Source organism: Gossypium hirsutum, chromosome A12 (genome assembly GCF_007990345.1).
Source record: "Gossypium hirsutum isolate 1008001.06 chromosome A12, Gossypium_hirsutum_v2.1, whole genome shotgun sequence".
NCBI classification, from domain to species: Eukaryota; Viridiplantae; Streptophyta; class Magnoliopsida; order Malvales; family Malvaceae; genus Gossypium; species Gossypium hirsutum.
In genome coordinates, this window is record NC_053435.1 from 16,928,610 (window position 1) to 16,947,995 (window position 19,386).

Consider the following 19,386-nt stretch of genomic DNA (forward strand, 5'->3'; position numbering starts at 1 on the left):
ACATTTTTGCCCCCTAACTTTTACAAAATTATGATTTTCCCCTAGGCTTGGAAATTTAATTTCAGCCTTTATTCTTATGTTTTATGACATGCTGATCATTTTTCTCTTCTATGACAACATCAAATTCTCACTCTAACACGCACTTATGAGCATTAGGTATTTTTACCAATTATATTGTTTTGCTTGTTTTCGCTAAAAATCGCTTAGAAAAGATCGTTCTCCTAACCTCAAACATTCATATTCTACCATAAAACATCAAAATACATGCATATAATTCATGGGTAAATTTTTAAACATAAACCCTAACTCGAAATAATGGTAGAAATAGGTAAACCGAGCTACGAGGATTTCAAAAATGTAAAGAACATTAAAAACGGGGCTTGAATGCACTTACTATTGAGCTTGAAAGCTTGAAACAAACCCTAGCTATGGAGAACATGCAATGAATATGAACACATTTTTGTGTTATTTTTCCCATTTTATTTCATTTATTATGCAAATGACCAAAATGCCCTTACTACTAAACTTTCTAAAAATTCCATCCATGTCCAAATTTTTGTCCATATAAAGTATAATGGTCTAATTTCGATTTAAGGACCTCTACTTAAAACCCCCATTTCAATCAAGTACTTTATGAACAAGAACACACATATTTTTCACCTATTTCAATTTAGTCCTAAACGTCAAATTAAACACCCAATCGATAAAACTTCGCAACGAAATTTTCACATGATTATGAAATCATAATATAAACACTAAAACTTAATCAAAATAAATTTTTTTTCAACCTTGAATTTGGGGTTTCGAAACCACTTTCCGTTTTAGCCCTAAATCGGGTTGTTACACTAAGTGTCATACATAACCGAATTGTTGTCAAATATGATTGTAGTCTCGTATACACAATTTATGTGATATCAAAGCATTTAAAGTATAATTTTAACAATGCTTATTACATACGAACTTACCTTAGATATTAAAATAGCGAATCGATTCATTAGTCGATAACTTTCGTTTTTCCCCGATCTTGATTCGAATTCCATTTTTCTTGATCTATATATATATAAAATTAACTCATTTAATCAATTATTTATTCAATTCAATCCAAACTATACATTAGGGCTATTTTACACATTTGCCCTTAAACTTCCACATTTTTCAAAATTTAGTCCTTATTTCATAAAATTGGAAATTCATGCAATTTAGTACAAACCCATGCTTAGCCAAATTTAATAAATGTTACTAATAGCCTATATTTTCAAATTATTCACACTTTTAACCACCACATTTTGTATTTTTCAATTTAATCCCCTATTTTGCATTTTCAATAAAAATCACTTAACAAAGCTTATTTAACTAACATCAAATATTCATAATCTATCATCAAACATAAAAAATCATACATATTCATCAATGGAATTATTCAAAATCTTTAACAGTTTTGCAAAATAGTCCCTGGGCTAGCTAGTACTAGATGAAACGATCATAAAAACATAGAAATCATTAAAAACGGATCAAAAACGAGCTTACATGTAAGGATGAAACCTAGCTGAAAATTCAAGCTTCAAATATGGTGTTTCATTAATTGATTTTCGGTGGATGATAATAATTAGGATGACAACCATTTGTTTTCATTATTTTAGTTAGGTTATTTAATAATTTACCATTTTAACCTTGGTTTAAAACATTAAATTCACTTGTTTTATGCCATAAATGTCCATTACCTCTAGTAATGGTTTAATAACAACATAAGAACTTTCACTTATATAATCCATAGCTAATAGATACTTTAATCTATTAGAACAACACTTTTACACCTTACGCGATTTAGTCATTTTTATCAAATTGACCAATCAAAGGATAAAATTTCTTAACGAAATTTTCACACCAACATAATATCAGACTGTAAACATTAAAATAATAATAAAAATAAATATTTTGACATCAGATTTGTGGTCCCAAAATCACTGTTCCGATTTAACTAAAAACGGGTTGTTACAGAACTCTTATAACATGTGAATTTTACTGGTAATGTACATCTATGCATACATAAACCAATATATGAATAAAGAGCTCTACGGTAATGCAAGTTTTATTATCGTGGAATGCTAGGAGTGAGCTCTACTGCAGTGCGAGCCAATTATGTTTGTGTAATGTGTTATATTATGAACTATGTTAACTTGGCGAATTATATTATTATGGCAAACTGTGTTAATTTGGTGATCTATATTAATATGGCAAAATGTATTAATTTACCAAACTGTGTATTGTGAGATTTTGAGTTGTATTGTATGTAAGCTAAGCTATTGCGTGCCTTATGCTAAATAAAATATACGAACAATGATTTATGTGAGCTATTTCATGAATGATATGTAAACTGTGTTATGTGTGCAATATATGTTGCATGAAAATTATATTATTTGCAAATCATGCTCTATTGCAAATTGTGAATTGTGAACTATGTATAATATGCTAGCTCTGCTTAATTACGAACCCCATTATATTGGATATTGTGAATATGTTAAAGAGATATTTTGACATTGTGACCTTATGGAACCATTGGATATAGTTGGCATGCCATAGGATTGTAAGTACTCCCCTTCATTATTGCGATGGGCATTGTGCCCGGAGATAATGTTTAAGAGATAAAGGAATGTTGAGTGTTGCTCCATTCAAAGAAGACATCGTACGAATCTATCAATAGAGAGTGTTGGAGAGTGGGAGCATTTGTGCTACACTTATATTAGAGACAACGTAGGGCTCTTTGAGTCTAAAAGTGAGGCGTTATAAGAAGATTCATTTATCCAATGTGTGGTGTTAGAGTCCTGTACATGTTTCATAAGCACAAAAATGCCAATGTATTATTTTTTGAGATATATTAGTTACAATGTGGTATGAATGAATTATTATATTATATGAAATGTTATATTAAATGAACTGTTATTATGCATGAACTATTAATTCATATGAATTATTATTTTATGCAAATAATCTATTCTATGTGAACCATTTAATTTGTGTGAATTGTTATCTTGTGTGGTGATCGCGTGATTTCGTGATAGGTTTTAAATATTTATCATTAATGGTTCTTGAAACTAACTATTATCGCGATGTAGGCAAGTGTACCTATCGAACAGTAGTATAGTTTTAGCAAGACCGGATTGTTAAACCCAAAGGAACTAAAAGTACTAGTAATGACTGTCTTCTTATTATCTAGCCTAAAAATAAAGAGGTTTTTGTTTTAACTAACTAATTATCTAAACTAAGAATTCAAAGAGAATGGAATTGGGGAATTGCTTTTTGGAAAATCGATTGAATTAAGACAATACCTAAGGAAAAATCCACCTAGACTTTACTTGCTATTCTGGCTCCGAATCGAATGATTTATTCATTTAACTTGTTCCGTAGAGATCCCTAAGTTATGTTATTATCCCTATTCAAGACTAATAACGTCTAATCCCTAGATTGAATAATTGAGACCTTTCTCTAATTAACACCCTAGGGTTGCATTAACTCGATCTATGGATCCTCTTATTAGGTTTCACCCTAATCTGGCAAAATCTTGTCACCCTATGTCTAGGCGCGCAATCAACTCCTCTTAATTATGACAAATGTACTCTTATACAGGGTCTATTCCTCCTCTAAATAAGAACTTATCTTGAATCGGTATCCTGGGCTATCAAAACAAGAATTAAGAACACATAATTAAGAACAAGTTAAATATTTATCATACAATTTAGAAAATAATAACAAAATTCATCTTAGGTTTCATTCCCTTTAGGTATTTAGGGGTTTTAGTTCATAACTAAATAAGAAAACATCTCAGAATAATAAAGAATACAAAACATAAAGAAAACCCAAAACTCCTGAATGGGAAATCGAGGAGAGATCTTCAGTCTTGCCGGTGAATCCGGCTTCTGAGATAGATCAATCGGCTTTCTTGGAGTAATTCCTTACCCTCTATCCTCTGTATCCCTTTTTCTTCCTCCTCTAAGGTGTATTTATAGGCTTTGGAATGCCTAAGAGCCATCAAAATTAGCCTTTTCTGAATTGTACTCAACTTGGGCTCGGCAAGGACACACCTGTGTGAATCGTGCTTCGAAACTTCCAAATTGACACGACCGTGTGGTTTGCCCTTGTGAGGAGGTCCAGGCCGTGTTGATTTCGTACTTTGGCCCATTTTCTCCGTTTTTGGCTCATTTCTCATTCCTTTTGCTCTCCTATGCTCTCCTAAGTATAAAACATGAAATTAAAGCATTAGGAGCATCAAATTCACCAATTCTCCTAATGTGTTGCACGTCCGTGCTGTTTTAACAAGTTTGACCATGGTTCTTACACATGGGCGTGTCTCACGTCTGTGTTGTTTTGGCAGGTTCAACCACGGCCATGTCGCACGGCCGTGGCATTTTATCGCAGCCTGTGTTTGGAAAAAATTGTTGCCTTGTTTTCACACGGCCATAAGCACGCCCGAGCTCTTGGCCCTGTCCTTATGGAAAACCTGTATTCAAGTGCTCCGTTAGTAAGTTAGATGTTGAAGACTAAATTTTAAAGAAGTTAATACAGTTAGTGCTTGGGTTGCCTCCCGAGAAACACTTATTTATAGTCTAAGCTCGACTTACCTCTCCGTTGAATGATCATGGTGGTTTGAGGAGTTTATACTCCTCATTCCTGCTATTAATTTTATCAAAATAAGGTTTTAAACGAGTGTTGTTTACCTTAAAAGTGCCAAACTTGGGGTGACTTACCTCAACTGTACCGAATGGAAAAATACTAAGTACCGTAAGAAGGATTTCTTCATTCGGTGTAGTAGTGATAATGTGAGGATCGGTGGCATCTAATAAGACTTTATCTCCAACCTTAAGTTGATTTGGAAAGGTATTGAGCTCTTTCTGTCGTAGATTTGGTTTGTCGGGTGTTTTCAATTTATGGGTCCGCCATTCATCTAGCTCCTTATTTGTAGCCTTCGATCGTCATGAATGGGTCATCCACTATTGTTTGAGAATGGTTCATGTACTTCCTTCAGACTCATTTCCTGCAAAGAAGGTTGCACCATATTGTCAGTTTTAGTAGAATGGTTTAGACGATCACCTTCAATTTCCATTGTATTGCCATAATTGCGAGCTTGAAGGGTGATTATTTCGTCTCCCACATAGAGTGTGAGTTCACCTGTGCCAACATTAATAATTGTTTTAGCAGTTGCTAAAAAGGGCCTTCCTAGAATTAAAGGAGTGTTGCTATCCTCCTCTATGTCTAGAACAATGAAATCAACGGGAAATATAAATTTATCGATTTTATCTAGCACATCTTCAATAATACCCCTAGGGAATCTTATAGTTTTATCTGCTACTTGAATGCTCATCCTAGTCTGTTTGAGTTTCCCGAGACCTAGTTGCTTAAACATTTTGTAAGGTATGACGTTGATACTAGCCCCCTAAATCATCTAATGCATTATTAACTTCTAAACTACCAATTAAATAAGGAATCGTAAAACTCCCTGGATCTTTGAGTTTGTTCGGTAGCTTATTTTACAGAATAGTTGAGCACACTGCGTTTAGCTCCACATGCGACGCCTCGTCCAACTTCCGCTTATTTGCTAAAAGCTTCTTTAAAAATTTCATTGCATTTGGCATCTGCGATAGCGCTTCAATAAACAGTAAGTTAATGTGTAATTTTTTTAAGAGTTTAAGGAATTTATCAAATTGTTCATCTTAGCGGTCTTTCCTTGTCGCGTTAGGGTATGGCATACGAGGTTTATATTCAACATGAATCGTTTTGTTTTTATTGTGATATACCTCACCTTGATGTTTGCTTACCACAGTTTCTTGCCTCGGTTCTGGCTCAGGTCCAACAACTCCTTCTTCATCTTGAACATTAATCACGTTGAGTTGTTCCCTTGGGTTAGGTTCGAATAACTTGGCAAACTACCTTGTGGTCGTTCGAAGATTAATTTGGAAAGCTGGCCTATCTGAGTTTCGAGCCCTTGGATCGACGCTTGTTGATTTTTAAGCGCTGTCTCGGTATTCTGAAAATGATTTTCTGACACCAATATAAACTTTGAGAGCATCTCTTCAAGGTTCAGCTTCTTTTCCTGTTGGTAGGGTGGTTGTTGGTAGCCTGGAGGTGGTTGTGGTCTTTGATTTCCTTGACCACCCCACGAGAAATTGGGGTGGTTCCTCCAACCTGCATTGTAAGTGTTACTATATGGATTGTTTTGAGGTCGAGGATTATTACCCATGTAATTTAATTGCTCGTTATCCATGTTGTGGCCATAACGTTGGTATTCTGAATGGCTTGTTCCACATCCACTTGCTTTGCACTGCATTACTGGGTGAACCTGTGAAGAACTAAGAAAACCATCAATTTTCTTATTCAAGAGTTCTACCAGATTAGAGAGAATGGTGACTGAACTGACGTTATAAATGCCAGCTATTTTCGTTGGCTTTGTCCTCATGACTTGCCACTGATAGTTATTCAGTCACATCTCCTCTATAAACTCATAGGCATCTTCAGGTGTTTTATTATTGATGGTTCCGCCAGCAGCTGCGTCAACCATTTGTCGAGTCGAAGGATTCATACCATTATGGAACGTTTGAACCTATAGCCAAACTAGTAAACCATGGTGAGGGCAACTTCTTAAAAGGTCCTTGTATCTCTCCCATGCATCGTAGAGTGTTTCTAAATCCATATGCACAAAAGAAGAGATATCATTATGTAATTTAACCGTTTTAGCGAGCGAAAAATATTTTAGTAAAAATTTTTCTGTCATTTGTTCCCAAGTAGTAATTGACCCTCGTGGTAACGAGTTCAACCACTGTTTAGCTTTGTTCTTTAATAAAAAAGGAAATAACCGAAGATGGATGACATCATTAGAAACACCATTGATTTTAAATGTATCGCAGAATTCTAGGAAGTTTGCTAAGTGAGTGTTGGGATCCTCATCCTGAAAACCGTCAAACTGAAAAAATTACTGTATCATTTGAATAGTGTTAGGTTTCAGTTCAAAAGTATTTGCAGCTACAGCAGGTCTAACTATGCTCGATTCAATTCCTGTTAAAGAAGGTTTAGGATAATCATACAAAGTGCGTGGAGCATGATTTTGATTAACCACAATTGTAGGACGTAGCTGATTGTCTTGGTTTTTAGCCATCTCTTCGGTTAGGGGTTGAGTATCGTCCTCTTGTTCGTTCTCTATGTATCTTAAGCTTCGCCTTATTTCTCTTTGGTTTCTGTGAACTGTGCGATCTATTTCTTCGTCAAAAAGTAGTGGTCCTGACGGGTTTCTTCTAGTCATAAACTATAAAAACCTGCCAAGAAAAAGAAAAAGTAAATTAATAAGTAATAATAATAATTAAATTAAATTAAGTTGCAAGAAAAATAAATGGCTAAAGTAATAAAAATTGAGAGTTCCTAATATCTTAGCTCCCCGGCAACGGCGCCAAAAACTTGATCGCATGATTTCGTGATAGGTTTTAAATATTTATAATTAATCGTTCTTGAAACTAACTATTATCGCGATATAGGAAAGTGTACCTATCGAACAGTAGTATAGTTTTAGCAAGACCAGATTGTCGATCCCAAAGGAACTAAAAGTACTAGTAATGATTGTCTTCTTATTATCTAGCCTAAAAATAAAGAGGTTTTTGTGTTAACTAACTAATTATCTAAACTAAGAATTCACAGAGAATGGAATTGGGGAATTGCTTTTGGGAAAATCGATTGAATTAAGAAAATACCTAAGGAAAAATCCACCTAGACTTTACTTGTTATTCTGGCACCGAATCGGACGATTTATTCATTTAACTTGTTCCGTAGAGATCCCAAAGTTATATTATTATCCCTATTCAAGACTAATAACGTCTAATCCCTAGATTGAATAATTGAGACTTTTCTCTAATTAACACCTTAGGGTTGCATTAACTCGATCTATGGATCCCTTTATTAGGTTTCACCCTAAACTGGCAAAATCTTGTCACCCTATGTCTAGGCGCGCAATCAACTCCGATTAATTATGACAAATGTATTCTTAAACAGGGTCTATTCCTCCTCTGAATAAGAGCTTATCTTGAATCAGTATCCTGGGATATCAAAACAAGAATTAAGAACACATAATTAAGAACAAGTTAAATATTTATCATACAATTCAGAAAATAATAACAAGATTCGTCTTAGGTTTCATTCCCTTTAGGTATTTAGGGGTTTTAGTTCATAACTAAATAAGAAAACATCTCAGAATAATAAAGAATACAAAACATAAAGAAAACCCAAAACTCCTGAAGGGGTAATTGAGGAGAGATCTTCAGTCTTGATGGTGAATTCGGCTTCTGAGATGGATTAATCGGCTTCCTTGGAGTAATTCCTTACTCCCTATCCTCTGTCTCCCTTTTTCTTCCTCCTCTAAGGTGTATTTAAAGGCTTTGGAATGCCTAAGAGCCCTCAAAATTAGCCTTTTTCGAATTGGACTCAACTTGGGCTCGGCAGGGACATGCCCGTGTGACACGCCCGTGTGAATCATGCTCCGAAATTGCCAAATTGACACGGCCATGTGGTTTGCCCATATGAGGAGGTCCAGGCCATGTTGATTTCATACCTTGGCCCATTTTTTCCATTTTTGGCCCGTTTCTCATTCCTTTTGCTCTCCTATGCTCTCCTAAGTATAAAACATGAAATTAAAGCATTAGGAGCATCGAATTCACCAATTCTAATAGGAAATAATCCATAAAATGCATTAAGCATGGGGTAAAAATATGTATAAATTACGATTTATTATGTGGGCTGTGATAAAAAGAATGAATCAATTAAGTATGCATGTTTCACCTAACTTGATTGATCTATTTATTTGTAGAATGTTTGAGCACTCACTGAGCTTTCATAAGCTCACCTACTCTTTTATATCATTACAGTGATTTAGCTTGTAAAGAGGTGGGGAAGTGAGCAATCCAAGTGATCCATAACGAGGTTATATCTTGGTATGCTGATGTGTTCCCAAATCTAATTGAGGTAGGAAATCTTGGTCCAAATAGGGGGATTTAGAATTAGACTTTGTTATAATCATTGGGCTGTAATTAGACATTATGGACTCTTTAATTGGTTTGATTTGGAACTTTTATTATTGCTTCAGATAGATTATTGAATGGTAGATTATGAATGCTTGATAAATGATATGAGTAATTGTTCGACTAACTTGTAAGTGCCGGTTGAAGAGTCGCTGGTTATCAAGGTAAGTCTTATATGTTTTATGTGTGATTTAGAAATTAATCAAGAGCTTAGTTTGCATGGAATGTAAAATTCGACAAATTACGTAAATAGTAGATGGCTTGTGAACTAATTAAATAATGATGATTCTATGAAGAGATGTACGATGTTTTAATGAATCTTCTTAAATAAGATCTATATGTATTACTCTACTATACTATTTTAAACCTTGTGAAACGGTGTTTTTTCAATATTTTACTACATTACGGTTTAGAAGTAATCATTTGTTTTTAAATAAAATGGCTTCTAAAATATTTTCAAATATAACCTTTTAAATACACTATCACATGTATGAATGTTTAATCAAAGCTTTTAAAATATTTGCTTATTAATAATTCAATTTACAAATTATGTTGATGACCTGATGATCAGAGTAGCGAAGCGAAAACATGACTTTAGGACTTTACATATTTAAATGAATAACTGTGTGAAATGTGATTGGATAAGTGGTGCATTTTGTGGTGTTTTGATAGAGAGTCATTCCGGTGGCTAATGTGAGACTTGAAATTTGGGTCGGACCATCTCAGCCGGGTTTGGGTTGCCACATTTAAAATGTAACACCCTAGGCAAATCCCACATTGCCAAAACATGGGAGAAACCTGGACTATATAAAATGGTAGCAATACTTAAGTTGTAAGAGACCTTTTAGGGGTGTATGGGCACTCCTCAGAACAAAGCCATCAGGGCCATGTGTGCCCAAAGCAGACAATATCTTATTGGGCTGGGTGTTGGCTATGACATTTATTGGTACCTGAGCCACTCGTCATGCCTCTTGAGCGATGGTGGGGCAAACCTTAGTGAGAGCACTAAGTCCTTAAGGGGGTGAATGTAACACCCTAGGCAAATCCCACATCGGCAAAGCATGAGAGAGACCTAGGCTATATAAAGGGGTAGCAATGCTTAAGTGGTAAGAGGCCTTTTGGGGGTGTATGAGCACTCTCAAGAACAAATTCACGAGGGCTATGCGTGCCCAAAGCAGACAATATCTTACCAGGTTGAGTGTTGGAATGACAAACCGTGTGACCCATGATTACACGACATCAGTTTGTTACATGATTAGGCAACACAACCATGTTATAGGACCACATGGTCTTAGCCTTGTCACACGATCATGTGACCCCTGTTTCACTTTTTACTTGAATTTTTGTAAAATTTTCAAGTTAGTCCAAATTTGTTTTTGGGTTGATTTAATAGTTTTGTATGCTTGATTAAGGCTCGATTATGATTGATTATATTTGAATGATTGTAATTATATTATATTAGGAATTGTTTGATCATTTATGTTGATATATTAAATAATGTTGATGTTGTACAATTGTAATACCTTATAGCTTAGATCCAGTGGCTGAATCAAGTACAGGGTGTTACAGAAGGTAGTTGGAAAAAGTATTTGTTGTTGGTTGAATTCACCTATAATAAAAACTATCAATCCACTATTAAAATGACACCATTTGAAGCTTTATAGAAATGAAAATGTAGAACTCCATTATACTGGTAAGAATTAAGCGAAAACAAGTTAGTTGGGATAGACTTGATTCGAGAAACTGAAGATAAAGTCTGTGTTATTTGAGATTACATTAAAGCTGCATTAGATCATCAAAAATCGTATGTAGACTTGAAAAGAAAAGATATAGAGTTTTTTATTGGCGATAGAGTGTTTTTGAAAGTTTCTCTCTGGAAAAGGTGTTGCCATTCAATAGAAAGGGGAAACTTAGTCTCAGGTTTATCGGGCCGTATGAAATTGTCAAAAAAATCAATATTATATCTTATAGATTGGATTTACCTCCTGAACTCGAAAAGATTTACAAAGTTTTTCATGTTTCGATGCTGATATGGTATAAGTCACATACTTCACATGTTATATCTCCTAGTGAGATTGAATTACAACCTAATTTGTCGTATTTAGAAGAACTAGTAAGAATTTTGGCCTGATGGGTAAAGGAACTCCGTAATAAATAGGTACCATTAGTGAAAGTTTTGTGGAATTGACACTATATCAAGGAAGCCACGTTGGAAACTAAGGAATCAATGAAGTCATAATACCAGGATCTATTCTCAGGTGAAAATTCCGTGGATGGAATTTCCTTAGGCAGAAAGTTGTAACAACCTGTTTTTAATGGTGTCAAAAACAGTGGTTTCAAGACCAGAATTCCAATGTATTAGTTTGTATTTAATATTTACAAGGTCATTATAATGTCATATTGAAATTTGGTTCGGTAATTTTGATGTTTGGTTAGTTAATTAAAGAAAAAGGATTAAATCATAAACATTGCAAAGGTCAATCACTAAAAGTTTATAAGGGCTAGGTGAGTACAAAAACATAATTGAATGAATCTAAATGGAAATTAAGCTATTCTTGAAGTTAATCTCCAGTTATATGCTTGATTAATTAAGTTTTATGATGAAAATTGTATATTAAAATATTGTTAATTCATTAATAATAAAACATAAAGAAACCAATATCGTCTTCTCCATTTCTTTCTATTTCTAACCGAGAACTCTATTTTTGTTAGCTAAGGAAGCTTTGGCCTTGCATATACCCTTACATGTAAGTCAATTTCACACTCGTTTTACATGAATTTTATGTTTTTGAAATCGTTGTAGCTTAATCTAACTAACTTAGGGACTATTTTTAAATACTGTCAAAGTTTTGAAAACTTACCACTGATGTTCTTAAAGCTTTTTAAATGTTAATGCTTGAGTTTGAAGCTTAATGATGAAACATGACTATTTTGTAAAGTGATTTTGAATAGTTTTAAGCTTAGGGATTAAATTTTAAAAGTGTGTTAAATTGGGCATTGATTTCTTGTAAAATTTCAGCATTGGAGGGCTTATAGAGATGATAATGAATTCGACAATAAATATTTGGGCTTAATTATGAAAAATAAACTTGTTTCAGTTTTAGGGACTAATTGATTAAAATGCAAAAAATTAGGGAAATTTTGAAAAATTTTAATCGGAAGTCGTATGCATAAAATGAAATGTTATAAAGCAATTGAGGTTGATAAATTGAAATAAAATTACTGTATAAATTAAGAATCGGTAGATAATCGTGGAAAAGAGAAAATTGTAGACAAGTCCCTAAAACTCCTATCTTTGTTGTTTGGCCCTAGTAAGTTCATATGGTGTTGTCTTGTGTAATTTGGTAATGTATTTATTGAAATTTTTATTTTTGTGGATATTAAATGTAAACTTAAATGTTACGATTAGTACGGTGAGAAAATGGATTGAAATGGAAAGTGTTATACGATTATATGTATTGAGCTCAAATGAACTTAGGATAGGATACAACTGGCATGCCAATAGTTTGTTTTATGTGATATACGAGATTGACATGTGATGAGGTTATGATATATGACATGATTTATACACTGAATGTATCGGAATCCAACATTTGTTGCAAATTTTTGAGTTATATTTACAGTGATATTGGCGTGTTTCTGGGGGAGGATATAAAGCCTACGGTCTTGGAACCTTGTGCCCAAGCATGTTTTTAGAGGGATTGATCGACTGTTTAACATCACAGCAATAAAGTGGAAGAGTACACTGTCAATGCAAGTATCGTAGATAGATATGAGTCTGTCGGTTATCGATCCCATGAGGATAGTTGTCTTTTGTTTATCAATGTCAGTGCAATAAATGAATAGAAATGGGATAAATTGTAGTCGAAACAATAACTTGAAAACAATAAGATAAAATATGCTAATGATAAATTGCGATCCCCAACATGAATATTCAATAGAATACCAAGTGATTACAAGGTATAAAAGGATAGGTGATTATCGATGCATTAAATCGCAATGAATATCTTACCAAGCTTAACTTTTATATTTAATCTAAGACTGATGCATGATATTCGTAACAGGTTTTTAAAGATTTATAAATGAAATGTTCTTAAGACTAACTTAATATCAAGATTAAGGCAAGTGTACCTATCGAACAGTAGTATAGTTCAGCAAGGCTGGATTGTCGAACCCAAAGGAACTACGGGTACTAGTATTTACTTCCTTTTTATTATTTGGCCTAAAAATTAAGAGGTTTGGTTATCTAAACTAATTACTAACTAAGAATGCACAGAAAGAAAACTTGGGAAAATACTTTTGGGAAAATTCGATTGATTGCGACAATACCTAAGGAAAAATCCAACTAGACTTCACTTGTTATTTGACTCTTAATCAGACGATTTATTCATTTGACTTGATCCTTAGATATCCCTAAGTTATATTATTATCTCTCTCGAGACTAATAATGTCTAACCCTAGGTCGAATAATTGAAATCTCTTTCTAATTAACAACTTAGGATTGCATTAACTCGATCTATGGATTCCTTTAATAGGTTTCACCCTAATCTTGTAACACCCCGAACCCGAGACCGACACCGGAGTCGGACACGAGATGTTAACAAACTTTGAAAAAAATTTTTCCAGACACTGCCCAGTCTGAGTACTAGTCGCTTCAAAAATCATATCTTGAGTTTCACAACTCAAAAATCAGTTTTGTGATTTTTCCCTGAAACTAGACTCATGTCCCCACCTATGGATTTTTTTCTAGAATTTTTGGTTGGGCCAACTAGTACAGTTTATTAGTCAAAGTCTCCCATGTTACAGGGGTCGACTACACTGACCTTTTCCCATTACGACTGGGATATCTCTCTGCACAGAGCTTCAATACTGATGCCGTTTGTTTCTATGGAAACTAGACTCAGAGAGGAATCCATACATATATGGTATGACCCCTAATTATCTCTGGTCAATTTATAGTGAATTTCCAAAGGCGGAACAGTGAATCCAGAAACTATTCTGGCCCTGTTCCACAAGAACCGGAATATCTCTTTCTGTACTGTTCCTATAATTGTTTCGTTACTTCCATATGAAAGTAGATTCATCAAGGTTTGATTACATAATTTATTCACTATTTAATTCCACTCCTACGAATTTATGTGATTTTTCAATTCTACACCACTGTTGCTGTCAAAATCTGTTTTCAAGATAAACTTTACCTATTTTGTGGTCACCATGGACCAACTAGGATTTTGCCCTACATAGGTCCACATGTGATCATATTTAGCCATTCCAATGGCTGATCATTAGCCCAACACTTCCATTTCAAACCATAGTCACATCATGAAACCATATATATACATACATACACACAAATGGTCTAATGCCATACTCCACTTTTACAAGCCATTTTCGCATGGCTTTACACACATACATCACAAAAGAACTTAAACAATAGGGGGTAGTCCTATACATGCCATATCCAGAGTTCAACTAAAGGAGTACCAAAAGAGCTTGATAGTGTAGATGACTTCGACTTCGCTGATCCCGAATCCGATAGCTAACGAACAAAATCTATAAAACAGAGAGCCAAAGCAACCGGGTAAGCATTTAAAGCTTAGTAAGTCTCAAGTAATGAAATCGGCTTTGACTACAGTATTATATTCACATAGTTAACTACATCACTTTATTAACACACATTCTCATACTCATACTTACTTCACACTTCACCCACATAGGTACACAAGGTATCAACCTTTATAAAAGCCGAGAATTCGTTAGCCGATCGCACGAATACCATTTAAAACAAACCGACTTTCCAATGCACATGCAAACATACCTTATCATTCGGGTTGGTCAAGCATAATTATTAAATTAGTTACAGCACAAAATGCTCACATTCAACCCAAGTTTCTTCGGTATTTAACCGAATGCAACCGCAAACACATTTGCCTTCGGGTCTTAGCCCGGACATATCAACTCGCATAATTGCCTTCGGGTCTTAGCCCGGATATATCATCTCGCATAATTGCCTTCGGGTTTTAGCCCGGATATATCATCTCGCATAATTGCCTTCGGGTCATAGCCCGGATATATTATCTCGCATAATTGCCTTCGGGTCATAGCCCGGATATATCAACTCGCATAATTGCCTTCGGGTCTTAGCCCGGATATATCAACTCGCATAATTGCCTTCGGGTCATAGCCCGGATATATTCCAATGCTCATGCACACATATATCAATAATCATAACACATCCATATCATTTCTTCGTTACTAAGGCTCAAACACAAAACATTTATTAAATCTTTCAAATTTCGGCTCAATAGCCACACACAAAGAGCATGATTTCAATTGGCTTTATAACATAGTCTCTATGCACATTCGACTATCCGTCATAATATGACTAACCATTTCAATATAATTCAAGTAGGGTCATTACTCGAAGACTTACCTCAAATGTCGTCGAACGACTTCAACGGCTATTCAATTACTTTTTCCTTCCCTTTATCGGATCTAGTTCCCCTTTGCTCTTGAGCTTAAGTTCAACAAAAATTAAAATAGTCATTAATCGACTATTCAAATATTACTTTCCGAATAATATTATATATATTGATCCGACTTTCACACACATAGATTATAGCAAGCTTTATATTAATCAATAAATAATTCATCGGCAAACTTTCATTAATGTTTACAACAAAATCACATATTCACTACGAGCTGTTTTCCTGAGCAGTAGTTACTAAATTACTTATAACTGGAGCTACTAAACTCCAAATCACTTGCCGTTAATTTTCCCTGAATATAGACTCGTATATCTTCCATCCATAAATTTTTCAGAATTTTAGGCTTGGCCAATCAATACCAGATTTTTCTTAAAGTTTCCCCTATTTCACTGTTTGACTATTCTGACCACTCTTCACTACGAATCCAATTTCTCACTTTACAGAATTCCAAATGTGTTGTATTTAATCTCATTTGAAACTAGACTCATTAAGGAGTCTAAGCATATAAATTTTATCTTATAATCATTTTTGTACAATTTATAATGATTTTCTAAAAACAGAACAGGGAATCCAGCAGTCATTTTGACTCAGCCCCATAATACTTCAAATATCTCTAGATCGGTAACTCCTTTGTTTCTATAGTTTCTTTTGTAAGAAAATAGACCCTTGAAGCTTTAATGACATAATTCACTCAGCTTCTAATTCAACTCCTACAAATTATGGCGATTTTCGAAAATCACCTTACTACTGCTGTCCCAAGTAGAGTACTACCAATTCACCATATATCAACCATTTCATATAGGTTTCTTCTAAACTAATAATAACCGAACCATTTAGTCAAGCTTAAGGCTGATTCTATTTTGTTCATGTTAAGGTCACACCTCCCTTAAAAGAAATTCCAGCCTTCTTAACTTTAATTAGCTACTACCCATTCTTTAAACATTAAACACAATGCACTTAACAATTAAACCTCTATACCGAATTTGCTCACACAATAGTCCTTGACCGAAAGTTCTTAGACTCTAGCTACCCTAATGTCATTCCTTGAAGCACATCCGAATACATATATTTTTCTTTCTCTCTAAACTAGATTCGGCAACCCCATAAGCCATATTAACCTTAACTTTCAAGCTAGAACACTTAACAATTTAACACATCCAACCTAACTATCCATCTAATGTCATCAAAACTTCTACTAAAAATTTTAAGCTCCTAGGCCGAAATTCAACCCTCATAATAACCTAACTTCAATCCAAGATTCAAGTAGCTTTTAAACCAAACCTCCAAATTATGCATACATTTTCAAGAGTGGCATAAAACATACCTTTTTGTATCAAAACACCTTAGCCGAAATTCAACAAGAGTTTTTCTTCTTTCTTTCTTCTAGTTTCGGCAATGGAGGAGTAAGGATGAGTCACTTTGGTTTCTCCTCCCACTTCTCATTATATTATTTCCTTCCATACTATAATTCCTTTAATATCAATTATTAAATCCTTTGTTAATACAAAATTATTTTAATTTTTGAATTAGTGGAGCATATTCCTTCCTTGGCCGGCCACCATGTTTATCATGGGTAAATTGACATGCAAAACCCCTCCTTTCAATGCATGTACTATTAGACCATTGTAAAATTAACCTCTCACTTTCCAACAAAGTTTCATATAAGTCCATATAAATAAATTCACATAAAGATGATCAAATTAATGCATGAGACTTTCACACATGCATTTACTCACTTCATAAACACAGAATATAACTTTTAATTATTTTCTTAACTCGGTTTTGTGGTCCCGAAACCACTTCCCGACTAGGGTCAATTTAGGGCTGTCACAACTCTCCCCCACTTAAGAAATTTTCGTCCCCGAAAAACTTACCGGTGAATAGGTTTGGGTATCGTTCTTTCATCGAGCTCTCAGTTTCCCAAGTAGCTTCCTCGATCCCGTGTTTAAGCCATAACACCTTAACTAACGGAACCCTTCTGTTTCGCAACTCTTTCACTTCACGAGCTAGGATGCGAATTGGTTCTTCTTCATAACTCAAGTCAGATTGAATTTCAACTTCCGAGGGATTAATCACATGTGACGGATCGGATCTATAACGTCGAAGCATCGAAACATGAAAAACATTGTGAATCCTTTCAAGTTCTGGGGGTAAAATCAATCTATATGCCACTGGACCAATTCTTTCGGATATTTCATACGGCCCAATGAATCTTGGGCTCAACTTGCCCTTACGGCCAAACCTGAGTATCTTTTTCCAAGGTGAAACCTTAAGGAACACTTTGTCTCCCACCTGATACTCGATGTCTTTTCGTTTCAAATCTGCGTACGACTTCTGACGATCCGTGGCTATCTTCAGACTTTCACGGATTACCTTTACTTTTTGTTCCGCATCTCTAATCAAATCAACTCCGAAAATTTTGCTTTCACCGAGCTCGGTCCAAAACAATGGTGTACGGCATTTACGACCGTACAAAGCCTCGTAAGGTGCCATCTTAATACTTGATTGAAAACTATTGTTGTAAGCGAATTCAATCAAAGGTAAATACCGTTCCCATGAACTACTGAACTCGAGGATGCAACATCTCAACATATCCTCAAGTATCTGAATTATCCGCTCGGATTGACCATCGGTTTGGGGGTGAAAAGCAGTGCTAAAATGCAGCTTGGTACCCAGAGCTTCTTGCAATTTCTTCCAAAATCGTGAGGTGAATCTCGGATCTCTATCCGACACGATAGAAACAGGTACCCCATGTAATCTCACAATTTGATAAACGTACAATTCAGCTAGTTTCTCCAATGAAAAATCCGTACGTACGGGGATGAAATGAGCCGACTTAGTCAGTCTATCAACAATAACCCATATCGCATCCTTCTTACTTGCTGACAAAGGCAGTCCGGACACAAAGTCCATTGTGACTCGATCCCATTTCCACTCGGGTATCATGATCGGCTGGAGTAATCCCGAAGGCACTTGATGTTCCGCTTTCACTTGTTGACATATTAAACATCTCGAAACAAAGTCAGAGATGTCCCGTTTCATACCATGCCACCAAAATTGACGTTTCAAATCGTTGTACATTTTCGTACTCCCCGGGTGAATTGACATTCGGCTACAATGGGCTTCGTTCAGAATCATCGAAATGAGTTCCGAATTCTTTGGAACACACAACCGATTTCTGAACCTCAAACAATTATCGTCGTCAATTTGAAACTCTGATCCCTCGTTCGGAAAACACTCAGCCCGTTTTGCAACCAATTCATCATCGACTTTCTGAGCTTCACGAATTTGGTGAGTCAATAATGGTTTAGCTTTTAATTCAGCTACTAACACATTGTCTGGTAGAACAGACAAATGCACGTTCATCGCTCGCAAAGCAAACAATGACTTCCGGCTTAAGGCGTCCGCAACCACGTTAGCCTTTCCCGGGTGGTAATCAATGACAAGCTCGTAATCTTTCAATAACTCAAGCCAACGTCTTTGTCGCAGATTCAAGTCTCGTTGAGTCATCAAATATTTGAGACTTTTGTGGTCCGAAAATACATGGCACTTCTCACCAAACAGATAATGTCGCCATATTTTTAAAGCAAACACGATGGCAGCTAGTTCGAGATCATGGGTCGGATAATTCCTCTCGTGTGGCTTCAATTGTCTCGACGCATAGGCCACGACTCGACCTTCTTGCATCAATACGCAACCCAACCCAAGTAGGGATGCGTCACTATAGATGACAAACTCTTTACCCGATTCGGGTTGCACCAAAATTGGAGCTTCAGTCAAATGAGTTTTCAGTTGGTCGAAACTTTTCTGACATTTCTCCGTCCACTCGAACTTAACATCCTTTTGAA

The 19,386-nt window shown here is 35.2% G+C and overlaps 1 non-coding gene across 1 annotated transcript; it reads left to right on the forward strand.

The window, feature by feature from the left end:
• Positions 1-6,608: 6,608 nt before the first annotated feature.
• Positions 6,609-6,715, forward strand: LOC121211786 (small nucleolar RNA R71). Its single transcript, XR_005907004.1, has one exon. It is a non-coding gene; the product is annotated as a small nucleolar RNA R71 (small nucleolar RNA).
• Positions 6,716-19,386: the final 12,671 nt, after the last annotated feature.